Source organism: Cherax quadricarinatus, chromosome 38 (assembly GCF_038502225.1).
Source record: "Cherax quadricarinatus isolate ZL_2023a chromosome 38, ASM3850222v1, whole genome shotgun sequence".
Lineage (NCBI taxonomy): Eukaryota > Metazoa > Arthropoda > Malacostraca > Decapoda > Parastacidae > Cherax > Cherax quadricarinatus.
In genome coordinates, this window is record NC_091329.1 from 4,103,502 (window position 1) to 4,131,437 (window position 27,936).

A 27,936-nucleotide genomic window follows, 5' to 3' on the forward strand; every position below is an offset into this window, starting at 1 on the left:
ATAGTGGTGGTGATGGTGATGCTGGTACTGGTGTTTTGTCACCAGAATATTAAATTCTTCTTGGAGAGCTGGACTTGCTACAATAACGGTATAAAGTCACTGCAGTACGTGTAGAACTTTTCGAGGCTTCAAAGCGTCGTAAGACACACAATGTCTTCTAAAATCATTTGAATTAAAAGACGCAGCTCCTGACGACGGTTTATACCGAAAGGCCTCAAACTTTCCCAATCCCCTTCAAAACACACACACACACACTTGGAGCAGAAAGAGAATGTATCTAGAGTCGGGGCCAGGAGCTGTGCCTCGACCCCTGCAATCACATATAGGTGAGTACAGACACATAATTTGGTCTATAATAATGTTATTGAGTAACACAAGTCATGAACTATGAGAAACATGCACGAGTCTTGATCTTTCATTCATGACGACCCGGAGTTATTATCTTTACACAATAGACATGATAATGAATACCAAACAATTGTCCATAAAGAATAGAACTAATAATTGATTATTGCAATGTGAAGGTAACTGCCAGCCAGGCTACAAGTTCCTTTTTGTCTCGTTATTATTATTACTATTATTAGTAGTATTATTACTATTATTATTATTAGCACGAAAAAGCACTAAATTAGGGTAATGGGAGAGACTGGGTAATTAAACTGGCTCAATGAAAGGGGGGGGGATAGTGCCAATTTCTGGGATCCAGAGCCCTTCAACAGCATAAAGGATTTTGTTTAAACTCTCGCAATATATAAAAAATATATATTAAATATCTGTATAATATTCACGTTGTTGCAACACCCCCCTCTCTCTCTCTCTCTCTCTCTCTCTCTCTCTCTCTCTCTCTCTCTCTCTCTCTCTCTCTCTCTCTCTCTCTCTCTCTCTCTCTCTCTCTCTCTCTCTCTCTCTCTCTCTGTCCCTCCTCCACACTTTCCATTTATTTTTATACAAAGAATTCCGTTTTCGAAGTCTAGTCTAAATGTGTAATTTCTAAATTCATAAATTCTAAATGCATAGATTCTAAATTTGTAAAAATGCTAGGTTGCATTTTTATTTTCGAAGCTGAAATGGCGCCATTACTAACTAAATGTGTCTGCAATATTGCAGCTTATATGTCGTACACTACTTTGAATGATAAGTATCACTAGCTTATTAGTACAACTGTTGGTAATGAGTTTTTTATTATTATACCTATTATTATTATTATTATTATTATTATTATTATTATTATTATTATTTTATTATCAATACTATTACCATTAGTACTAGTAGTAGTAGTAGTATTACTATAATTAGCAGTATTGTTATTATTATTATTATTATTTCAACACACCGGCAGTATCCCACCGAGGCAGGGTGGCCCAAAAGGAAAAACGAAAGTTTCTCCTTTTACATTTAGTAATGTATACAGGAGAAGGGGTTACTAGCCCCTTGCTCTCGGCATTTTAGTCGCCTCTTACAACACCGTGTTGTCAACACGCATGGCTTACGGAGGAAGAATTATGTTCCACTTCCCCATGGAGGTAAGAGGAAATAAACAAGAACGAGAACTAGAAAGAAAATAGAAGAAAACCCAGATGGGTGTGTATATATATGTTTGTTCATGTATGTGTAGTGTGACCTAAGTGTAAGTAGAAGTAGCAAGACGTACCTGAAGTCTTGCATGTTTATGAGACAGAAAAATGGACACCAGCAATCCTACCATCATGTAAAACAATTACAGGCTTTCGTTTTACACTCACTTGGCAGGACGGTAGTACCTCCCTGGGTGGTTGCTGTCTACCAACCTACTACCTAGGTAGTATTATTATTATGTTATTATTATTACTGTTATTATCATTGGTGTTATTATTATTATTATTATCATTATTATTATTATTATTATTATTATTATTATTATTATTATTATTATTGTTATTATTATTATGCCCTAACAAGTGCTTCAGTTTAATCCGTGTCTTTGAGATTAAGATATCGCTGACAGGTAGAGAACAGGTTACATACATCCTCAGTAATGCATAAAAACCAACTAAACAACCAATAATTTTTATTATAGACAAAGATAACAGAGTTTAATTTCTATAATAATAATAATAATAATAATAATAATAATAATAATAATAATAGTCTTTATTTCTATAAGTACGTACATGATACAACGTATACAGACCATAGCTGACGTCAATGACATGCTATATAAAAAGCCCCTGGTTATGCAGAGCATTTCCCGCAATTTAAGTTAGTCTTGTCTCCCAGGATGCGACCCACACCAGCCGGCTAACACCCAGGTACCTACTTACAGATAGGTGAACAGGGACAGCAGGTGTCTTAAGGTATATAAAACAGTTTGGAATAACTCTCGCGCGAGCGTGCACACATTCATGTGAAGAAGCTGCTATGCGAACTTGACACCTCAAAGGCGGTGGGACCAGACAACATCTCTCCATGGGTCCTTAAAGAGGGAGCAGAGATATTGTGTGAGCCATTAACAAAGATCTTCAACACATCATTTGAAACTGGGCAACTCCCTGAGGTATGGAAAATGGCAAATGTAGTCCCAATTTTTAAAAAGGGAGACAGACATGAGGCACTAAACTACAGACCTGTATCACTAACGTGTATAGTATGCAAGGTCATGGAGAAGATCATCAGGAGGAGAGTGGTGGGGCACCTGGAAAGAAACAAGTGTATAATTGACAACCAGCACGGTTTCAGGGAAGGAAAATCCTGTGTCACAAACCTACTAGAGTTTTATGACAAGGTGACAGAAGTAAGACAAGAGAGAGAGGGGTGGATCGACTGCATATTTTTGGACTGCAAGAAGGCCTTCGACACAGTTCCTCACAAGAGGTTACTGCAAAAGCTAGCTAGAGGATCAGGCACACATAACAGGAAAGACACTGCAATGGATCAGAGAATACCTGACAGGGAGGCAACAACGAGTCATGGTACGCGACGAGGTGTCAGAGTGGGCGCCTGTGACAAGCGGGGTTCCACAGGGGTCAGTCCTAGGACCTGTGCTGTTCTTGGTATATGTGAACGACATAACGGAAGGGATAGACTCAGAAGTGTCCTTGTTTGCAGATGATGCGAAGTTAATGAGAAGAATCAAATCGGATGAGGATCAGGCAGGACTACAAAGAGACCTGGACAGGCTACAAGCCTGGTCCAGCAACTGGCTCCTTGAATTTAACCCTGCCAAATGCAAAGTCATGAAGATTGGGGAAGGGCAAAGAAGACCGCGACACAATATAGTTTAGATGGCCAAAGACTGCAAACCTCACTCAAGGAAAAAGATCTGGGGGTGAGTATAACACCGAGCATATCTCCTGAGGCGCACATCAATCAGATAACTGCTGCAGCATACGGGCGCCTGGCAAACCTACGGATAGCGTTCCGGTACCTCAGTAAGGATTCGTTTAAGACTCTGTATACCATTTACGTCAGGCCCATACTGGAGTATGCAGCACCAGTTTGGAATCCACACCTAGTCAAGCACGTCAAGAAATTAGAGAAAGTGCAAAGGTTTGCAACAAGACTAGTCCCAGAGCTACGGGGATTGTCCTACGAAGAAAGGTTGAGGGAAATCGGCCTGACGACACTGGAGGACAGGAGGGTCAGGGGAGACATGATAACGACATATAAAATACTGCGCGGAATAGACAAGGTGGACAAAGACGGGATGTTCCAGAGAAGGGACACAGACACAAGAGGTCACAATTGGAAGTTGAAGACTCAGATGAATCAAAGGGATGTTAGGAAGTATTTCTTCAGTCATAGAGTAGTCAGGCCGTGGAATAGCCTAGAAAGTGACGTAGTGGAGGCGGGAACCATACATAGTTTTAAGGCGAGGTAATATAGAGCTCATGGGGCAGGGAGAGAGAGGACCTAGTAGCAGTCAGCGAAGAGGCGGGGCCAGGAGCTGTGAATCGACCCCTGCAACCACAAATAGGTGAGGACACATACACACACACACACACACTGAGAGAATTTGACAAGGTGGATAGCGACAGAATATGTTTCAGAGATGGGACACAGCAACAAGGGGTCACAGCTGGAAGTTGCAAGCTCTGATGAGTCACAGGGATGTTAGGAAGTATTTCTTCAGTAATTAAGTTGTCAGGTGGAACAATCTGGAGATTGATGTAGTGGAGGCAGGATCCATACATAGCTTTAAGAAGAGGTTTGATGCAGCTCATAGAGAGAGTGGACTTAGCAGTGACCACCGAATAAGCGGGGCCAGGAGCTGTGACACGACCCCTACAACCACAACTGAGTACACAAAAAATAAACAGGCCAAGTGCCTATCGACAAGTGTCTTTGAGAAACGGTACCCTCCTCTCTCTCTCTCTCAGAGTTGTAGATGCGTGGAACAGTCTTCCCAGTAGGGTGATAGAGGCTAGGACCTTGGATAGCTTCAAGAAGAGATTGAACAAATATATGAGTGGGAGGGGCTGGGTTTGATTGGTGTCATTGGGTACGGGAGTTATTTCTTGGGTAGCTTTAGGTAAAGGTCGTTTTGATAAGGACTTGCCTCGCATGGGCCAGTAGGCCTTCTGCAGTGTTCCTCCATTCTTATGTTCTTATGTTCTCTCTCTCTCTCTCTCTCTCTCTCTCTCTCTCTCTCTCTCTCTCTCTCTCTCTCTCTCTCTCTCTCTCTCTCTCTCTCTCTTGTCATGGATATATGGTATCCCTCGTAAGCCCCCAGCAGTAAATACTGCGCATATATGTGGGAGTTCATCACTTTCCCCCCATCCCATGAACCAGTGTGTGTGGGCAGTGGGTGACGTCACTTGCACTCACGTCATTACAACGTCTTCACCAAGGTAATACACTGACAAGGGGCGTCGTCAAAATCAATCTTATATCACTAGCTGACAGCTTCTTGGAGTTAAGGGCTTAGTTTATTAAGTTTAATGATTGTCTTCAACAGGGGAATACTGCATGTACCTTGTACACCAAGACTATACCAGGGTCATTAACACTGCATGTACCTTGTACACCAAGATTATACCAGGGTCATTAACACTGCATGTACCTTGTACACCAAGACTATACCAGGGTCATTAACACTTCATGTACCTTGTACACCATGACTATACCAGGGTCATTAACACTGCATGTACCTTGTACACCAAGACTATACCAGGGTCATTAACACTGCATGTACCTTGTACACCAAGACTATACCAGGGTCATTAACACTGCATGTACTTTAGTATGAATTAAGGTCTCCTTTTTGGTGGTGGTGACGTGTACTGAGCTGAGTGAGGACGTATCGAGTGTGCTTTCTACGGACTGAACCAAGATGCCCTCCATCGAGCAACTTTACCAACAGCTTAAAGAAGAATTGAGGATGGCGAAGATAGAGATTCGGCGACTGACTGAGGAAAACAAGAAGATTCGTAGTACTCCTCCTGTTTTGAGTCCTTAGGTCAAGAAGGGAAACTGGTCAGTGGCTGGACAGCAAGGAACGAAGTTGACGATCAAGAAGACGAATGGAAAGGTGGAAACGATGAACAAGAAAGAGACTGCTGTGGAAACTGTTGTGGAAACATCTAATACATTCTCAGTGCTACCCGACGAATGTGAGTCGATTACTGGGAACGTCACGACGAACGACACCAAGGAAGGTAAGAATATTGTTGTTGTTGGGGATAGCCAAGTTAGGTATATGGATAGGGCGTTCTGCTTGAAGGACAGGAGTAGGAGACAAAGGGTTTGCTTTCCTGGGGCTGGGATGGAGGATATTGTTAGCCGTCTGGATGACATCATGAGAGGTAATGGGAGCAATCCTATTATCTGTCTCAGTGCTGGAGGCAACGATGTTGGCAGACGTAGGAGTGAAGACCTGATTAGCAGGTATAGGTCAGCAATAGAAATAACTAGGAGGAAGGGTGGGAACCCTGTCATATGTGGTATTTTGCCAAGGAGAGGAGTTGGAAATGAATGGTTGTCCAGGGCAATTGGTGTCAATTGCTGGCTGGACAAATACTGTAAGGAAAATGCGGTAACATTCATTGACAACTGGGACCTCTTCTATGGCAGAAATGACATGTATGCCAGGGATGGGGTTCACTTATCTAGGTCTGGGGTGGGGGCACTGGCAACTGCAGTGGAGGGAGCTGTTAGGACTTTAAACTAGGAATAGTTAGTGGTATGGGTTTTGGCAGGAAAACAGTGAAGTCCCAGTGTAGTAATATTATGAGTTCTAGGGGAACTAGTAATAAGCAGAACGAGGTAGATATTGAAAAGCCAGTGACACTAGGTGATAAGGACAGTAATAGGTTTAGTAGAAAAACAGAAATGAGCAGGAAGGATAAAGAGAAAGGAGAGTCTTTCAATGTTTATTATGCTAATAGCCGTAGTGCTAGGAATAAGATGGACGAGTTGAGATTAGTTGTTAGTGCAGGTAACATTGATGTATTTGCCTTAACTGAGACGTGGTTTAATTCAAAAAGTCGGGACATGCCTGCGGAATGTCACATTCAGGGTTTTAAATTGTTCCAAGTAGATAGAAGTATCGGGAAGGAGGGTGGGGTGGCATTGTATGTCCGAGATCGCTTGAACTGTTGCATAAAAACGGGTATTAAGTCTGAAGTAACACATACAGAGTCTGTTTGGATAGAATTTTCAGAGGGGCATGAAAAACTGATTTTAGGCGTGATATACCGTCCCCCAAACTTAGATAGGGACCAAGGGAGACTACTATGGGAGGAAATTGTTAAGGCCACAAGGCACGATAATGTAGTAATTCTAGGAGACTTTAACTTTAGTCATATTGATTGGAATTTCTTGACTGGGAATTTAGAATCATACGACTTCTTAGAAGTAGTTCAGGATTGTTTTTTGAAGCAGTTTGTGACAGAACCTGCAAGGGGAAATAACCTGCTTGACTTAGTTCTGGCAAACAATGAATCCCTTGTTAATAATTTAGAAATTTCAGAGGAACTGGGTGCTAGCGACCACAAATCAATTACATTTAGCATTGAATGGAAGTACGATAGTAGCGATAACTCAGGAACAGTCCAAGATTTTCGCTTAGCAGATTTCGATGGGCTTAGAGAACACTTATCATTTGCTGAATGGGGTAACGAAGAGAGCGGTCAATATGACAGTTTTCTGAACACTATACATGCTGCTCAAAGAACGTTTATCCTGTATAAAGAAATTAGATCAAATAGAAATGACCCAAAATGGATGAATAATAGGCTGAAACATCTACTAGGGCATAAGAAAGGAATTTATAGGCGTATCAAAAGAGGTGAGGGCCATCTTATGAATCAGTATATTAACATTAAGAGAGACATTAAAAAGGGGATAAGAAAAGCTAAAAGGGACTATGAAAATAAAGTTGCTAGAGATTCTAAAACTAACCCAAAAAGTTTTTTCCAGGTATATAGAACAAAAGTTAGAGATAAGATAGGTCCCCTTAAAAATAACTATGGGCATCTTACTGACAAAGAGAATGAAATGTGCTCGATTTTAAATAATTATTTTCTCTCAGTTTTTACACAGGAAGACACTAACAATATTCCAATAATTAATTTTTATAGTGGGCTAGAAGAAGATAAATTATGTAACATCACAGTCGCTAGTGAAATGGTTGTGAAGCAGATAGACCGACTGAAGCTAAATAAGTCTCCAGGTCCTGATGAGGTTTTTTCAAGGGTTCTTAAGGAATGCAAAATGGAACTCTGTGAACCATTAACTAATATTTTTAATTTATCTCTTCAAACAGGTGTAGTGTCTGATATGTGGAAGATGGCTAATGTAATTCCTATTTTTAAAACGGGACAAGTCGTTACCATCAAATTACCGCCCAATAAGCCTGACCTCAATTGTAGGCAAATTACTAGAGTCAATTATAGCTGAGATTATAAGAAGCCATCTCGATAAGCATAGCTTGATTAATGATACTCAGCATGGATTCACAAGAGGCCGGTCTTGTCTAACTAATTTATTAACTTTCTTCAGTAAAGCTTTTGAGGCTGTTGACCACGATAAAGAATTTGATATTATTTACTTAGATTTTAGTAAGGCTTTTGATAGAGTTCCGCACCAAAGACTGCTAAAGAAAGTGGCAGCTCATGGCATTGGGGAAAAAGAGCTCTCGTGGATCGAGTCATGGCTCACAGACAGCAAGCAGAGAGTGTCCATAAATGGGGTTAAATCTGAGTGGGGATCTGTAACAAGTGGCGTTCCACAGGGATCAGTTTTGGGCCCGTTGTTGTTTATAATATATATCAATGATCTTGACGAGGGAATTACTAGTGATATGAGCAAATTCGCCGATGACACAAAGATAGGTAGGATAATTGATTCAAACGTAGACGTTAGGGAACTTCAGAGCGATTTAGACAAACTCTATTCTTGGTCAGAAAAGTGGCAGATGGAGTTCATTATAGATAAATGCAAGGTTCTGAAGCTCGGGAGTGTCCATAACCCTAGCACTTATAAGTTAAATAATGTAGAACTTAGCCATACAGATTGCGAAAAGGACTTGGGGGTTATGGTAAGCGGCAACCTTAAACCAAGACAGCAGTGCCTAAGCGTACGTAATAAGGCAAATAGATTACTGGGATTTATATCAAGAAGTGTAAGCAACAGAAGTCCAGAGGTCATACTGCAGCTTTATACATCATTAGTAAGGCCTCACCTAGATTATGCAGCTCAGTTCTGGTCTCCATATTACAGAATGGACATAAATTCGTTAGAAAACATTCAGCGTAGGATGACTAAATTAATACATAGCATTAGAAATCTTCCTTATGAAGAAAGATTGAAGACTCTTAAGTTACATTCACTTGTTAGACGAAGAATGAGGGGAGACATGATCGAAGTGTACAAGTGGAAGATGGGTATTAATAAAGGGGATATTAATAAGGTCTTGAGGATGTCTCTCCAAGAGAGAACCCGCAGTAATGGATTTAAATTAGACAAGTTTAGATTTAGAAAGGACATAGGAAAGTATTGGTTTGGAAATAGGGTAGTTGATGAGTGGAACAATCTACCTAGTTGGGTTATTGAGGCTACGACTTTGGGTAGTTTCAAATTTAGGTTGGATAAGTACATGAGTGAGAGGGGTTGGATCTGATTGGGACTTGCAAATGAGTAGATAGGGTTATCACAGATTATTTCTTGGGTAGCATTAAAATTGGGTTGGGCAAATGTTTTGTTAGTGGGATGGACTGTAAAGGACCTGCCTAGTATGGGCCAACAGGCCTGCTGCAGTGATCCTCCTTTCTTATGTTATGTTCTTATGTATGTGACTCCTTACAGGTTAAAAATTATTGAATGTTACCAAAATTAGCCTAAGAAAAATAAATGAAATATCGGTGGACGCCAGTCAAGTGATGGCCTCTCTCGCACTTGTGACCACCTACTAAATACATTCTTAACATATTAGTACCTGTATTGGTCAGTGGTGACCTGTACTTAACTCTGTGAAGAAGTGTCTTGTGTGCTCCCGTGGACTGAACCAAGATGCCCTCCATCGAGCAACTCTACCAGCAGCTTAAGGAAGAATTGAGGGGAGCGAAGATGGAGATACGGCGATTGACCGAGGAGAACAAGAGGATTCGTAGTAGGCCTCCTGTTTCGAGACCTCAGGTCAAGAAGGGATCGTGGTCAGTGGCTGGACAGCAGGGGACGAAGTTGACGATCAAGAAGACGAATGGAAAGCCAGAAACGATGAAGAAGAAAGAGACTGTTGTGGAAACTCTTGTGGAAACCTCCAACGCATTCTTGTGCTACCCGACGAATGTGAGTCAACTACTGGGATCGTCATGACGAACGACAACAAGGTAGCTAAGAATATTGTTGTTGTTGGGGATAGCCAGGTTAGATACAGGGATAGGGCATTCTGCTTGAAGGACAGGAGTAGGAGACAGAGGGTTTGCTTTCCTGGGGCTGGGATGGAGGACATTGTTAGCCGGCTTGACAACATCATGAACGGGAATGGGATCAATCCTATTATTTGCCTCAGTGCTGGAGGCAATGATGTAGGCAAGTCTAGAAGTGAGGATTTAGTTAGAAAGTTCAGGACAGCTATAGACATAATTAGGAAGAAGGGGGGGGCTCTGTTATAAGTGGCATTTTACCAAGAAGAGGTGTTGGTAATGAATGGTTGTCCAGAGCAATTGGTATTAATTGTTGGCTGGATAAACACTGTAAGGATAATGCAGTACCATTCATTGACAACTGGGACAACTTCTATGGCCGAAATGACATGTATGCCAGGGATGGGGTTCACTTATCCAGGGCAGGTGTGGGTTTTCTTGCTAGCTCAGTTGAGGGGGTTGTTAGGACTTTAAACTAGGATTAGTTAGAGTTATGGGTTTAGAAATGATAAATAATGAGTATGGATATATTAACTTATGCTCTGATATTAAAAATCTTAATAGTAACTGTCAGGGAGTAACTCTGGGTAATGATAATTTCAGAAATTGTGTAAAAACAAGGATCAATAGGAAAAATGTGCAGAAGAAAAAAACATATGATGGTATTTTATGCTAACAGTCGAAGTGCAAGAAATAAAATTAATGAACTACGTTTGGTAGCATGTGCTGGGAACTTTGATATCATTGCATTAACTGAAACGTGGTATGATTTAAAGAGTCGGGATATGACTGCTGAGTGTAATATTCAGGGATTTAAGTTGTTCAATGTAGATAGATGTAATGGGAAGGGGGGAGGAGTTGCATTATATGTTCGAGAAAATATTAATTGTTGCATAAAAACAGGTATAAAAATAGATGGAGCAGTAACAGAATCTGTTTGGGTAGAGTTTGTAGAGGGTAAAGAAAAACTAATTCTAGGTGTAATATACCGACCTCCAGGCTTGGATCACGATAGAGGGAGACTTCTTTGGGACGAAATTGCTAGGGCTTCTAGACACAATAACATAGTCATAGTAGGGGACTTTAACTTTAGTCAAATTGACTGGAATTCTTTGACAGGTAATCTAGAGTCCAGTGAATTTATGGAAACAATTCAGGACTGTTTTCTGAAGCAGAGCGTAACAGAGCCTACCAGGGGTAATAATTTGCTAGACCTAGTCTTGTCAAATAAGGAAACACTCGTGAATAATCTGGAGATCACTGAAGAGCTTGGCGCAAGTGATCACAAGTCCATCACTTTTAGCATTAACTGGGAATGCAAGAATAATGATAATACAGTAAAAATCCCTGATTTCCGTTCTGCCGACTATAATGGACTTAGGGAACATCTGTCTAATCTTCATTGGGGTTATCTAGCTAATGATTTTATTGGCGATGATCATACTTATGATTATGAAGGGATCTGCTTTTATGATTTTTTTCTTAATAATGTACACCGTGCCCAGAGTATATACATTCCCCAGAGAGATATTAAGTCTAATAATAACGATCCCAAATGGGTTAACAGTAGGTTAAAGCATCTATTAGGGGAGAAAAGGGGAATTTATAGGCGCATCAGAAGAGGAGAGGTTAACCTTACTGACCAATATGTTCAGCTTAAAAAAGAAGTAAAGAAGAGGATTAGAGAGGCTAAACGTGACTATGAAATTAGAGTTTCTAGTGAATCAAAGACTAATCCAAAGGGGTTCTTTCAAGTGTATAGGACGAAGGTGAAGGAAAAAGTAGGACCTCTGAAAATTGGGAATGGACAGCTGACGGATAACGAACTGGAAATGTGTTCCTTATTTAATGACTATTTTTTGTCAGTTTTTACACAGGAAGATGTAAATGAGATTCCAGTAATTAACAATTATTTAGTTCCTGACGAATTTAAATTAACTAATATTACTGTCACGAGGGACATGGTTATTAAACAGATAGACAAACTGAAGCAAAATAAGTCCCCGGGACCCGATGAGTTGTTTTCCAGGGTACTTAAGGAATGCAAGATGGAGCTTAGTCAGCCATTAACGAGTGTGTTTAATGCGTCCATCCTTACCGGTGTTGTGCCAGAGCTGTGGAAGATGGCTAATGTGGTTCCTATACTCAAATCAGGGGATAAGTCCGTTCCTTCAAATTAGTCACTAGTGGCGTTCCACAAGGATCAGTTTTAGGCCCTCTCTTGTTCATAATTTACATTAATGACCTTGATGAAGGGATTACGAGTGACATGAGTAAGTTTGCTGATGATACAAAGATAGGCCGTATAATTCACTCTGAGGAGGATAGCAATGAACTCCAGGAGGATTTGGACAAACTAATGTCCTGGTCTGAAAAATGGCAGATGAAGTTCAATGTCGATAAGTGTAAGGTACTAGCCCATGGTAATGAAAATAACCCTCGAAGCTATAATTTAGGTGAAGTAGAGCTTGATCATACAGAATGTGAAAAGGACTTGGGAGTCATGGTGAGCAGAAATCTAAAGCCAAGACAGCAGTGCCTTAGTGTGCGCAACAAGGCCAACAGATTACTTGGATTTATCTTAAGTAGTATAAGTAACAGAAGTCCAAAAGTTATTTTACAGCTCTATACATCACTAGTGAGGCCTCATTTAGATTATGCTGCTCAGTTTTGGTTCCCTTACTACAGGATGGATATAGACTCATTAGAGAACATACAGAGAAGAATGACTAAAATGATTTACTGTGTAAGGAACCTCCCGTATGAAGATAGACTTAAAGCCTTAAGGGGAGTCTAAAGACTATCACCTACACGAAGGTCATTAAGGCTGCTCGTAACCTTTTCATCAGCAGACAAGAATAATGTAGTCACCAAAATAGGAATTAAAATATACTCTCAGCATATATACGCTCGGTCAGATGACCAAAAGCTCCAGCTGTGGGTCATCATATGACTAAAGACCCGCGTCAGGAAACACTTGTCCTGTTTCCTGACAAACTTTACCTAACCTGTGCTGAAATCATTCATTTAATGTAACGCTAGTACAATCTTAGTTATACACTGAACTGCTCAGTGATAAATGATACATAAACTTTGTTTCATTTGGTTTATTATTACGCCTGATTACCAACAGACAAAAAACTTCAACTCTCTGTAGATAAAAAGATTAAATAAGAACATAAGAACATAAGAATGGAGGAATACTGCAGAAGGCCTACTGGCCCATGCGAGGCAGGTCCTTATCAAAACGACCTCTACCTAAAGCTACTCAGGAAATAACTCCCGTACCCAATGACACCAATCAAACCCAGCCCCTCCCACTCATATATTTGTCCAGTCTCTTCTTAAAGCTACCCAAGGTCCTAGCCTCTATCACCCCACTGGGAAGACTGTTCCACGCATCTACAACTCTGTTAGAAAACCAGTACTTACCTATGTCCTTTCTAAATATAAATTTATCCAACTTAAATCCATTATTTCTGGTTCTTACCTGGTTCGACACCCTCAGTACTTTATTAATATCTCCCTTGTTTATGCCCGTCATCCACTTATACACTTCAATGATATCTCCCCTCATTCTACGCCTCTCCAGAGAGTGGAGATATAACCAACCAACCTATTACAATACAATGCCGTATTCTGTTCAAGATTGATGGACTGACCACATCGACTCAATGTTGAGAGACTGATTACCTCATTCTCCTCCTCTTCAAGTTTCTCCTTTGTATGGACTGATGAAGCCACTGTGTGGCGAAACGATTCCTCAATAAAGATACCCAAGAGTTGCACATGTGTTTAATTTATCAACATGTCGGTTCTCTGAACCATTCATCTACAAACCTATTCATAGCAATACAGGAGATGCATCTTTGATGTATAAAAAATGACTTTTAGAGACCATAAAGGTGTTTAAGAAGAGTGTTATGTAAAAGCAAGGATGAGACGCCCATAACCTTACAACTGTATAAATAGTGTTACGTGTATTTACTTTCAAGTTAAAACATGTGAGGAATTAGCCTACTTTACAGTGATGCAACAGGTCACTACTACAACGATACGACAAGTCACTAACGATACAGTAAGTTATTAATATAGTGTGATACAACATGTCACTAATACAGTGATACAACAGGTCACTAATACAGTGATACAACAGGTCACTAATACAGTGATACAACAGGTCACTAATACAGTGATACAACAGGTCACTAATACAGTGATACAACAGGTCACTAATACAGTGATACAACAGGTCACTAATACAGTGATACAGCAGGTTACTAATACAGTGATACAACAGGTCACTAATACAGTGATACAACAGGTCACTAATACAGTGATACAACAGGTCACTAATACAGTGATACAACAGGTCACTAATACAGTGATACAACAGGACACAAATACAGTGATACAACACTGTCACTAATACAGTGATACAACAGGTCACTAATACAGTGATACAACAGGTCACTAATACAGTGATACAGCAGGTTACTAATACAGTGATACAACAGGTCACTAATACAGTGATACAAAAGGTCACTAATACAGTGATACAACAGAACAGTGCTACACTGTGCAAGACACATTTGCAACAGTTAGGTATCTTTATTCCGAAACGTTTCGCCTACACAGTAGGCTTCATCAGTCAAGTGTAGAGGTGGCAGATATGGAGACCGCAGAAACGGTGAAAAGGTAAAGTTAATACGGTCAGTCCATCAACCTTGCAGGAGTTCGTGGAGGTCAGTCCCTTAGCCTGTAGATGTGTTCAACTTAGTCTAGAACAGTGTGAAGTTGAAGTATTGAGAATGGTGCCTTTTATAGTGGCGGAGGTGAGGCGCGGAGAATGAAGAATGTGTGGGTGTTAGTGTGAATGTGTGGGTGTTAGTGTGAATGTGTGGGTGTTAGTGTGAATGTGTGGGTGTTAGTATGAATGTGTGGGTGTTAGTATGAATGTGTGGGTGTTAGTGTGAATGTGTGGGTGTTAGTATGAATGTGTGGGTGTTAGTATGAATGTGTGGGTGTTAGTGTGAATGTGTGGGTGTTAGTGTGAATGTGTGGGTGTTAGTGTGAATGTGTGGGTGTTAGTATGAATGTGTGGGTGTTAGTGTGAATGTGTGGGTGTTAGTGTGAATGTGTGGGTGTTAGTGTGAATGTGTGGGTGTTAGTGTGAATGTGTGGGTGTTAATGTGAATGTGTGGGTGTTAGTATGAATGTGTGGGTGTTAGTGTGAATGTGTGGGTGTTAGTGTGAATGTGTGGGTGTTAGTGTGAATGTGTGGGTGTTAGTGTGAATGTGTGGGTGTTAGTGTGAATGTGTGGGTGTTAGTGTGAATGTGTGGGTGTTAGTGTGAATGTGTGGGTGTTAGTGTGAATGTGTGGGTGTTAGTGTGAATGTGTGGGTGTTAATGTGAATGTGTGGGTGTTAGTATGAATGTGTGGGTGTTAGTGTGAATGTGTGGGTGTTAGTGTGAATGTGTGGGTGTTAGTGTGAATGTGTGGGTGTTAGTGTGAATGTGTGGGTGTTAGTGTGAATGTGTGGGTGTTAGTGTGAATGTGTGGGTGTTAGTGTGAATGTGTGGGTGTTAGTGTGAATGTGTGGGTGTTAGTGTGAATGTGTGGGTGTTAGTGTGAATGTGTGGGTGTTAATGTGAATGTGTGGGTGTTAGTATGAATGTGTGGGTGTTAGTGTGAATGTGTGGGTGTTAGTGTGAATGTGTGGGTGTTAGTGTGAATGTGTGGGTGTTAGTGTGAATGTGTGGGTGTTAGTGTGAATGTGTGGGTGTTAGTGTGAATGTGTGGGTGTTAGTGTGAATGTGTGGGTGTTAGTGTGAATGTGTGGGTGTTAGTGTGAATGTGTGGGTGTTAGTGTGAATGTGTGGGTGTTAGTGTGAATGTGTGGGTGTTAGTGTGAATGTGTGGGTGTTAGTGTGAATGTGTGGGTGTTAGTGTGAATGTGTGGGTGTTAGTGTGAATGTGTGGGTGTTAGTATGAATGTGTGGGTGTTAGTGTGAATGTGTGGGTGTTAGTATGAATGTGTGGGTGTTAGTATGAATGTGTGGGTGTCAGTACATAGTGGGTTGTGTGTGCCCACTTGCTCCGTCTGACAAATTACACATCTATTGTTGCTGTCGTATGCCTGGTGTAGACTGAACCATAAATTACGATATACTTCAAAAACACATTTGTTTTTAAATTTCCGGATAGCGGTTACCAAGAGTAGTTTTCTGGATGGCTCTTATTTCCTCCATGGTTTCCATACTGTAACTCGAGAATGCCTCTTTTGATCGGCTTCAAACTTTCCACGCAAGTTTATCTTACGTAGAGGAAGATTTGAATTTCTGTTGAATTGTGTAGTAGGAAGTTTTAATAAGAAAAATAGGTGATTTTGTCTCATACGATAACCTGAGAATGGTGTCTCTGAACGACATCAAACTAACATTATTGATTCTAACCCAAGAAAGGTCCACTACAGATGTTGGATCCGGAGTGTAAATTCACTAATTTGACAATATAATAAGGTAGGTATTGGTTTCTTCGCGTATTCTGATAGGCTTCAAACTCTCATGACTGGTTCATGGTTCTTAGTGGAATGTTTGGATCAGCTTTGACCAGCATATGTTCCAATTTGCCAATTTTATTAAGCAAATTAGTATATTGATTTTCGTTCTATCATAAGAATGCCTTTACATACGAGCTTAAAACTTTGAATTAACTCTGGTGTAGCTTACCTAAAGTAGGGTAGGTATTAATTTTATAAATTTTATAAAGATGGAAAACAAATCAAATTGATGTCATATTATCTTATTTCTACACCTTATTTGTTTATACACTTCCCTCTACCAGCTTAGATATTAATGTTTATCTCATACCCTACAATAATTGCACACAGTTTAACTTTAAAGTATGACGTTTTAAAATGTTATGATCTATGTACATTTGAGAGTTGTTCTCCCATGCTATAAGATACTAGCACATCTTACAGCTGTTCTCTCATGATGTAAGATGGATTCTAGCACATCTTACAGCTGTTCTCCCATGCTGTAAGATGGACTAGCACATCTTGCAGCTGTTCTCCCATGCGATAAGACTAGCACATCTTACATCTGTTCTCCCATGCTATAGGATGGACTCTAGCACATCTTACAGCTGTTCTCCCATGCTGTAAGATGGACTAGCACATCTTACAGCTGTTCTCCCATGCGATAAGACTAGCACATCTTACATCTGTTCTCCCATGCTATAGGATGGACTCTAGCACATCTTACAGCTGTTCTCCCATGCTATAAGATACTAGTACATTTTACAACTGTTTTCCCCATGCTATAAAATAGAGCCTACCACATCTTACAGCTGTTCTCCCATGCTATAAGATAGAGCCTACCACATCTTACAGCTGTTCTCCCATGCTATAAGATAGAGCCTACCACATCTTACAGCTGTTCTCCCATGCTATAAGATAGAGCCAAGTACATCTTATAGCATGGGAGAAGAGTGTCTTGGTTACTGTGGTGTGCCGGTGAGACTAACCTAACTGTTGACAGTAATTAAGGTTTCAGCTTGGGATGAGGAGATAAAACTCTACGGAGATGGGTAACCTAGTTTAGTTTGATTAATCTCGTATTTTGAGTGTTTGACTGGGTAGTGTTCCAGCTCCAGGGCTACATAAGCTAATTGAACTCTAATTTTAAGGACGGTGAGGGAGGCGTGGTGATGATGGGGAAGGTGTGGTTGTGATGAAGGTGCGGTGATGGTGGTGAGGGAGGTGTGGTTGTGATGAAGGTGCGGTGATGGTGGTGAGGGAGGTGTGGTTGTGATGAAGGTGCGGTGATGGTGGTGAGGGAGGTGTGGTTGTGATGGAGGTGCGGTGATGGTGGTGAGGGAGGTCTGGTTGTGATGGAGGTGCGGTGATGGTGGTGAGGGAGGTCTGGTTGTGATGGAGGTGCGGTGATGGTGGTGAGGGAGGTGTGGTTGTGATGGAGGTGCGGTGATGGTGGTGAGGGAGGTGTGGTTGTGATGGAGGTGCGGTGATGGTGGTGAGGGAGGTGTGGTTGTGATGGAGGTGCGGTGATGGTGGTGAGGGAGGTCTGGTTGTGATGGAGGTGCGGTGATGGTGGTGAGGGAGGTCTGGTTGTGATGGAGGTGCGGTGATGGTGGTGAAGGAGGTGTGGTTGTGATGGAGGTGCGGTGATGGTGGTGAGGGAGGTCTGGTTGTGATGGAGGTGCGGTGATGGTGGTGAGGGAGGTGTGGTTGTGATGGAGGTGCGGTGATGGTGGTGAAGGAGGTGTGGTTGTGATGGAGGTGCGGTGATGGTGGTGAGGGAGGTCTGGTTGTGATGGAGGTGCGGTGATGGTGGTGAGGGAGGTCTGGTTGTGATGGAGGTGCGGTGATGGTGGTGAGGGAGGTCTGGTTGTGATGGAGGTGCGGTGATGGTGGTGAGGGAGGGCGCCGCCCACACGCCCTTAAAGCTGACCTAACACACTGCGCCCCCTGCCGCCCCCTGCCCAGAAATCGAAAACAATAAAGTAAAACAAACAAGAGAATGAATGCGGGTACAGTAAGTGAGGGTGAGTGCTGACGTAAGTGTGGGAAAGAGAGTGGGGTTGTGTGGATGATGGTGAAGGTGTGGTGATGGTGAAGGTGTGGATGAGGGTGAAGGTGTGATGGTATAGGTGTGATGATGGTGAAGGTGTGGATGAGGGTGAATATATGGGAAGGTGTGTTGAAAGGTGAGAGGGTATTTTTTTGGGTGAAGCTGTGGGTTAGGATGAGGGGTATGGGTGAGGGTATGAGTTAAGACATGGGTGAGGGTGAGGGTATGAGTTAAGACATGGGTGAGGGTGAGGGACATGAGTTAATACATGCGTGAGGGTGAAGGACATGAGTTAAGACATGGGCGAGGGTGAGGGACATGAGTTAAGACATGGGTGAGGGACATGAGTTAAGACATGGGTGAGAGTGAGGAACATGAGTTAAGACATGGGTGAGAGTGAGGAACATGAGTTAAGACATGGGTGAGAGTGAGGAACATGAGTTAAGACATGGGTGAGAGTGAGGAACATGAGTTAAGACATGGGTGAGGGTGAGGGACATGAGTTAAGACATGGGTGAGGGTGAGGGACATGAGTTAAGACATGGGTGAGGGTGAGGGACATGAGTTAAGACATGGGTGAGAGTGAGGGACATGAGTTAAGACACGGGTGAGGGTGAGGGACATGAGTTAAGACATGGGTGAGAGTGAGGGACATGAGTTAAGACACGGGTGAGGGTGAGGGACATGAGTTAAGACATGGGTGAGAGTGAGGAACATGAGTTAAGACATGGGTGAGGGTGAGGGACATGAGTTAAGACATGGGTGAGAGTGAGGAACATGAGTTAAGACATGGGTGAGGGTGTAAGCAACATAATTCCACTTAAATATATGAACCTACTAGATTTTAATACATTAAAAGTTTAAAACCAATAATAAGAGGACTCATTAGGGGAGAGAACAATCAACAGGTTAGAGCTGGAGCCTCTATAGCACAGGTTAGACCTGAATATCCTCTAAATTGTTTAGTCTGTTGACTACACCAGGATGGTATAATAGGCTTCAAGCCTATTGATTACACTAGGATGATTTAATAGGCTTCAAACCTATTGATTACACTAGGATGATTTAATAGGTTTCAAGCCTATTGATTACACTAGGATGATTTAATAGGCTTCAAGCCTATTGATTACACCAGGATGATTTAATAGGCTTCAAGCCTATTGATTACACCAGGATGATTTAATAGGCTTCAAGCCTATTGATTACACTAGGATGATTTAATAGGCTTCAAGCCTATTGATTACACCAGGATGATTTAATAGGCTTCAAGCCTATTGATTACACCAGGATGATTTAATAGACTTCAAGGCAAGTCATTAAGCCTACATGTATGTCACGTTTAACCAAGAAATAAAAAATAAGAAATAAGAGCACTCCTCAATGTTTGGTTAATATAATGGCTCGGACTGTGTCAATAACAGTAGCAATAATAATAATAATAATAATAATAATAATAATAATAATAATAATAATAATAATAATAATAATAATAATAATTATAATGATAATAATAATAATAATAATGATAATAATAATAATAATAATAATGATAATAATGATAATAATAATAATAATAATAATAATAATAATAATAATAATAATAATAATAATAATAATAATAATAACACCAGTCACTTAACTGTTAAGCTGTGGCACAGGTGCTAAAGCTTGAAGTTCTCAAACCAAATTAGGTAATTACAGGCACGCACATGTGCACACGCGCGCGCAGACACACGCACACACATACACACACACACTCACACACACACACACTCACACACACACACACACACACACACACACACACACACACACACACACACACACACACACACACACACACACACACACACACACACACACACACACACACACACACACACACACACACACACACACACACACACACACACACACACACACACACACACACACAAGAGGCGGGGCCAGGAGCTATGAATCGACCCCTACAACCACAATTAGGTGAGTACTTCTTGAATTTAACTATCTATATTCTTTCTTGTCTCCCTACTGTTTTCACTATCATACAGCTACTCCCTCTTTAACTCGTGTTCTCTCATATACACTTGACTTAATTGTTTTACCTAAATCTCATTCAAGCTGCCACAGCCTCTTAAAATAACTGTTTCCTCTCAATACTAGGACACTGATCATTCCACATTGTCTTGCCTGGCAGTTTCAACATCACCACTCAATTCTTTGTTGACATCGCTGTTACATTAACATATATTCAAAGAGCAAGCCTGGAAATTACCTCCCTTTTTGTCTTTAGAAATTGCATACAAAAAAAGAAGTAACCAGTCCTTATTGCTGGAATATTAATACGAGGCTACAACACCCATGTCTGTAGGGAAGAAGTCAAGACCACCACCATGATTACATTTTGCCACCAAAGTTGCTAGTTTATTGTGTACCTCATATCCATCCTGTGGAGAGTACCACAACAATATATGGATAAACAAAAGGTCTAGGAACTAGTCATCAAAAGGGTTAACAGGAGTACATCTGGATTTATATCTACAGTTCACTTATCTGTTACAAGTAAATTTAATTAATTTGCTTAATCTTATTTTCATTAATACCTTAACATGGTACATAGGTTATTATACTGTCTATCTCTATATTCCTCAATAAGTGGACAATTAAGCACATAGTATTCAATATAGTGATTATATGGCTGACCAAATACTTGAGAGAAGGAGAGTCTAGAGGTTATTAGCTTAAGAGTAATTAAGAACAGTAGGGAATATTAATATGTTTAAATTAAATATACTTTGACGGAAAGTTTTTTATCTGCCACCTTAAATGTTTAGAAATCGTGTGAATTATATATAAATGTGTGTGTGTGTGTGTGCCTTGTAAAAGTTTAACTCTTGTCCTCTCAGTGGGCCAGATAAGTAATACGGCGTGTAAATAAGCGTATTCTAGCTTGTTTCATAATTCCCAACTAATCCAGCCTGAATATAAAAATTGAAAGATGTTTTCGCCCGTTCTGGGCCATTATTAAGTCCAGGCCAGATTAAAACGTTGTCCAGGTATAATACCTTGTTTGTGTGTTTAGTTATGAATTGTTCCAGCCACGGTACTGAGTTACTCATCTTTTCTAATGCTTTTCAGGAAGAGGCGACGACACTGCCCGCTTGTTATGACCTTCAATATATATTGGACATAAGGAGGTTAGTCAGTTACCATCTGTTAAAGACTTTTGCCAATAAACATGTGGTGTATTTTGTGTATATGGTTGGTTAACTGGGTATATATTCTATACCTATAAGGAGATAAATGTTTGAAGAATTGAGACACTTATGCAACACAAATGTTTGATTAATGAGGCTGAAAGTCTGTCGACTTAACGAGGATCACTGAGGCTTTATACCACCTTATCACCACCAATCAAGAATACTTTAAGTCTCAGTATGGGCCTTTTGGGCCATGCATTGTATATGCACTGTTTCTCTCAATGTATACACATCTTGAGAGGTATACTCATCAGAATATATACAAAGCAACAAAGAAAGAACACAACGAATGAACACTGCAGTAGGACTACTGGCCCATGCTAGCCATATCAAATTCACACCTACTTACGTTCTCGCCCAACCTATATTAAAAGGTACTCAAAGTTCTTGCCTTAACGCTACCTGGGAGACTGTCTCATTCAAATAAACTTTAGTGACAAACCAGTACTTCCCAATATCCTTTCTAAATGTAAATATCTCCAACTTGAAAGCATTGATGTGAGTCCTGTCCGAGTTAGATTTTTTCAAAGTTATTTATATATCCTTTATTTATTCCTGTTTTGAGTTTGTACACCTCAGTCGTATTTCCCCTAATTCCAGACGTTACAAAAGAGTAAACCATACCCCCGGCCGGGATTGAACCCGCGGTCATAGAGTCTCAAAACTCCAGCCCGTCGCGTTAGCCACTAGACCGGCTAGCCACAATAAGATTCATCCAACTAGGTATATTTCTACACCATAGGAAGGTTAGCACAGGCACCTCTGTGACCACAAATGCAAGTTTTTACAGACGAATCTCCAGCTAGCGTGGCCGTGACGAACTCTAGCTCAAGTCCCTTCACTGCCGTCAACATGACTCAAGAAATCGTAATGACACGATGAGACTCTATGACCCCGGGTTCAATCCCGGCCGGGGGTATGGTTTGTTTGCAATCGTGTCATTACGATTTCTTGAGTCAAGTTACAAAAGGGTGTAAGTTCAGCTCCTTCAGCTTATTTTCCCGGGAAAGGTTTCTAAAACATGGAATTAACTTCGTCATCCTCCTCTACATTTGCGAATGTATTCATGTCCCTGGTGAAATATGAAGACCAGCAGTGAGCAGTATAATCTAAAAGTCTAAACAAAGATATATAAAGCTGAATTATATTAATGCATAATACACGGTTTTAGTCATAACTATAAGTTTTGAAGGGGGTGGAGGGGTAAGCCAGTGGAAGGCCTCGGTCAGATGACCAAAAACTCAAGCTGCGGGTCATCATATGACTAAGACCCGCGTCAGGAAACACTTATCCTGTTTCCTAACAAATCTTACCTAACCTATAAAGCGAAAGTATAATACCCTTACAACTTCCATTATTTATACTTCTTGATATGAAAACAAGACAAGAGGGGCAGTGTATCAGTAAGACAGGGAAACATGGCAACACACTGCACTCTTGCCATGACCTTCGACATGTTGAGAAGGCGCCATAATGTGTGTTAAGGCAGGGAGGGGGACAAACCTCGGGGCAGCGGCGCCACACTGTCGCTCTGCTCACACCAAAATAACTGCTACAAATTGATTACTCCTGCCCACCTCTCTTGCACCTCGTCACCTGGACTCCACCGCCTTCCACACGTCTTAAATGTTTTACCCTAAAAGGCAGGTTACCTTAATGCAGGTGAAGGGCCTCTTCCATGGATCGAACCTGATTACCTTCCATTCTCGCCGCTACATGATCCTTACGTGTTTAACTCTCAATAATAATGATTATCGACATGTTTTCGACACATTAACAATGCATCATAGTATTACAAAATAAGTAATTTAAAATTTAATTAGAACAAAAATAGAGACAGTTGTATTGTAAATTAATCGATGATGTGTGTATTATATAATTTTAATTTTTAAAGAGATGGAACGGTCAATGGAAGGTCTAGGTCAATGTCAGAAATCTTTAGTAGCGGGTCATCATATGGCTAAGATCTCACATCAGGAATCAATTGTCCTGTTTCTTGATATATCTTACCTAACCTACCCTACTGCGTGGTATATGCCTCTCGGTGTTTATACATTGAGAATTTACCTTAAGCCCTATTTTAGGGATTAAATGTCTTCTTAATTGGTGACCCCTCGTGTAGTCGATAGGCTTTAATCCCCATTAATCAACCAAGAATGTTATTTGGTAAAACTTGCAGGTTTTAGTTATATTTCTTCTAATTTAAGCAACTTTTAGTTAACCCAAATAAATTACGAAAACATTTATATATTACAGACAAATTGAGTACATCAAGGCAGTATATCAAGTCAGCAACATGGAAAATACATTTCTAAGTGTAGAAGTTATACATACTCGTACGCTTTTACTGACCCCATCCGTCCCTAAACATATCTAATGTAATTAGGGTCTTTATGTCCCAAACTGGTTTAGCGCTCTCTTGTGATAATAATAATAATGTTATTACGAATTAGCCTTCCTGGACGGGCGTCCCTCACTCCCTCCAGGAATATCTAGACGCACTCTACCTACCACTTCTCACAGCTGACAAATGTTGCTCTCCGCTGCATCCTACCTAGCCTACTTAAGTATAAAAGCGGATATGTATGTATAGGTAGTAGGTTGGTAGACAGCAACCGCCCAGGGAGGTACTACCGTCCTGCCAAGTGAGTGTAAAACGAAAGCCTGTAATTGTTTTACATGATGGTAGGATTGCTGGTGTCCTTTTTTCTGTCTCATGAACATGCAAGATTTCAGGTACGTCTTGCTACTTCTACTTACACTTAGGTCACACTACACATACATGTACAAGCACATATATACACACCCCTCTGGGTTTTCTTCTATTTTCTTTCTAGTTCTTATTCTTGTTTATTTCCTCTTATCTCCATGGGGAAGTGGAACAGAATTCTTCCTCCGTAAGCCATGCGTGTTGTAAGAGGCAACTAAAATGCCGGGAGCAAGGGGCTAGTAACCTCTTCTCCTGTATATATTACTAAATGTAAAAGGAGAAACTTTCGTTTTTCCTTTTGGGCCACCCCGCCTCGGTGGGATACGGCCGGTGTGTTGAAAGATGTATGGTTTAATCGAAATCACACACATCAAACTTCTGGATATCACGAAAAGACAAACACGAATCATTGAAAAAAATCATATACATATGATAATGCTAAGCCCTAGTATATGTAAATTCTGTGTATTCTTGCCTTTAATATGAATTTTTTTAAAAGGGTGGACGGGTAAACCAGTGGAAGGCCTCGGTCAGATGACCAAAAGCTCCAGTGACGGGGTGGACGGGTAAGCCAGTGGAAGGCCTCGATCAGATGACCAAAAGCTAGTGGCGGGTCATTATATGGCTTAGACCCGCGTCAGGAAACATTTGTCCTGTTTCCTGACGAATGTTACCTAACTTAACTTTATGGTGCAAGTATACACCAACGGGTGGCCGAAAGATTTAGTCCCTCGTCGGGGCTCTGTCCTGACGATTATTATAACAACAGTTATGGTGCAAGCTTTTATAAAGAGCTTAAACGTTATCACAGAAACAAGTAATGAAAATTCAAGTAAGATCTGAAACACGGTCATCGACTGAGCTCACGATTTGGAAATGGCTAATCTGTCATATGTTGTATACACACAAACATCACACAAAACAGGCCAAGTGTCTATCGACAAATACCTTTGACCACTAGTAACTACACACACACACACACACACGTCAATACATATGAAAGGAATTAACACAGTGAACAGGGACAGTATGTTTCAGGGATGGGAAATAGGAAGGACACAGATGGTAGTTGAAAACTCAAATGAATCAGAGGGATGTTAGGAAGCATTTCTTCAGCGTTAGAATTGTCAGGAAGTGAAACAATCTAGAGTGAGGTGGCAGAGGCGGGATCCATACATAGCTTTAAGAAGAGGTATAACAAGGCTCATGTAACCGGGAGTGGACCTAGTAGCGACCAGCGAAGAGGCGGGGCCAAGAGCTGTGAATCGACCCATGCAACCACGTATAGATGACTGTTCTCTCTCTCAGCAGGTAATCACAATGATAATGTCTCTAAACGACAGGGAAATCACCGTAACTGCTGAGGTTCCATCCTGACAGTAATTACGTGTCTGAAATTTCATATATGAGTGTGTTGGAGTTCAGCTCTAGCTCTTGGTCTTGTCTCTAAGATTGCTAAGGTGACTAGGAATTGCTCCTCCCCTCCCCTCTCCCCCTCGAAAATACAAATCTACACGTTTTCAAGCCTCTCCGGGTTTAGTTAAGCAATAAATTTACCGCAAAGAAAAAATAAATCACAGGAATTTGGTATCGACACAGCCAGTCTGGAGCCTTCACCTGTGAAGCTTCCGGGAGGGAGAGGAGGGGGAGGGCTTGATACTGGTGGAGGGCTCTTGATCCAAGGAATTTGGAGTGCAACAAAAATAAAAAGATGCGAAACTTGATTTAAAACTCGAAATAATTTCTTTGGGCGAAAATCTGTGTCATTCGAAGAACAACATAAGTACAAGGTCGGTGGGTTGGTTAATGGAGTTTAAAGCCTACCAAGTACACGAGGGTCATTAAAGCTGTACGTAACATATTCACTACCAGTCAAGAGTACTGCTTAAATTCCTTTAAGGAATTAAAGTGACATCTTAGTGTACATACCCAAGTTGTATACAACTCTCCGTGCCCGTCTTAATACGCATATTCCTTTCATTTCCCTATCACTGATTTTACTCATAATCTATGTATTTGCTAGTGTTAGTATAATATGCATAATTAAAATCCATGTATTCTTATATTTTACACATTTGCAGAATATTTGGATAATGTTACAATAGTGGCCCTGCGTGACTGCCGTGTCTGCTTTGTATTGGACTGATGAAGTCACTGTGTGGCGAAACGTTTCCTCAATAAAGATTCCCATATGTTGCATAAGTGTCTCAATCTTCAAATTGTCGGTTTTCAAAACCATTCATCACAACTGTCAGACACTGCAGCATCATGGGATCTTCATACAAAGAATTCTTCAAAACTTGTCCAACCTTTGGACGAAGACCTACTTCGACTAGTGGATGGTACCACTATGACCCCGCCTCCTCCTGCTTCGCCTCACCTGACTACAGTATATAAGCCACGTCTACGGCCCTATGTTGTGTGTATTACTATAATTGGTTATAAATAACCATTATTTTTAAACGGGTGGACCGGTAAGCCAGCGGAAGGCCTCGGTCAGATGACTAAAGCTCCAAAGGCGGGTCATCAGCTAAGACCCGCGTCAGGAAACACTTGTCCTGTTTCCTGACGAACCTTACCTAACCTAACCCTGTGCTGTACATTCTATAAGACTGATGGCCTGAACACATCGACTCCAGGCTGAGGGACTGATTACCTCAAACTCCTCCTCTCCTTTCACCTTTCTGCTTTGTATTGGACTGATGAAGCCACTCTGTGGCGAAACGTTTCCTCTATAAAGATTCCTATATGTTGCCTAAGGATAGCAACTCTTAGCCTGTAAACTCATTTATATAAAAAAAAATTACTAACTAGCCAACCTACCATCTCGGCGATAGGAGACATACACCAAGGAGGTGTATATCTCTTATCGTATACACTGATAGTCTACTTTAACCCCTTTTATAGTAGTTAAAGCATTCTTAACTTGTGGTGTACTGGAGAAATGCAGTTTTTGATAATACTCCCGCGGTCAATAGGTTATTAACCTGATAAACCTAATCCCTCATTGGTGGAAAAGGGTTCAGATTCTGCACTGTGCACGATGTAAGAAGTGTCAGGTGTACTGTGCTGCTGTACAAATGGCATTGTACTCCTTTGGGCTAGAGTTGAGCATCGCATTGTATTGGAACAAACAGATGCGTTTTTTAAAAGACTAACCATTTTTTTGCTGGAGGGAAGCACTCAGTCTGAGTAGTCTATTGTGTTCTAAGGTCCACACGTATATATTTTCTCTCTCTCTCTGCTACTCTCACCCCTCAAGGAAGGTTCCTTGATGTTGGTGAGGGGCTCTTGATTTAGGGAATTGGATCTGTGCTCCAGTTTCCCGAATTAAGCCTGAATGCCTTCCACATCCCCCCCCCCAGGCGCTGTATAATCCTCTGGGTTTAGCGCTTCCCCCTTGATTATAATAATAATAATAATCTGCTACTCTCATAAATCCACAGGATACGTAAGTATAAAATAATAGATAAAATGTATATACGAAAGAGAGAGAGAAGGAAGGACGCTACATATGTGACTGAATAA

At 41.0% G+C, this 27,936-nt stretch overlaps 1 protein-coding gene and 1 long non-coding RNA gene across 2 annotated transcripts in view; one reads left to right on the forward strand and one right to left on the reverse strand.

Moving 5' to 3' along the window:
• Window positions 1–27,759, forward strand: LOC128692980 (uncharacterized). Its single transcript, XR_008407655.2, has 3 exons — window positions 1–326; window positions 21,577–21,635; window positions 26,490–27,759. It is a non-coding gene; the product is annotated as an uncharacterized lncRNA (long non-coding RNA).
• Window positions 1–27,936, reverse strand: part of LOC128692976 (uncharacterized) — a 58,752-nt gene that overhangs the window by 8,659 nt on the left and 22,157 nt on the right. The window lies entirely within an intron of this gene.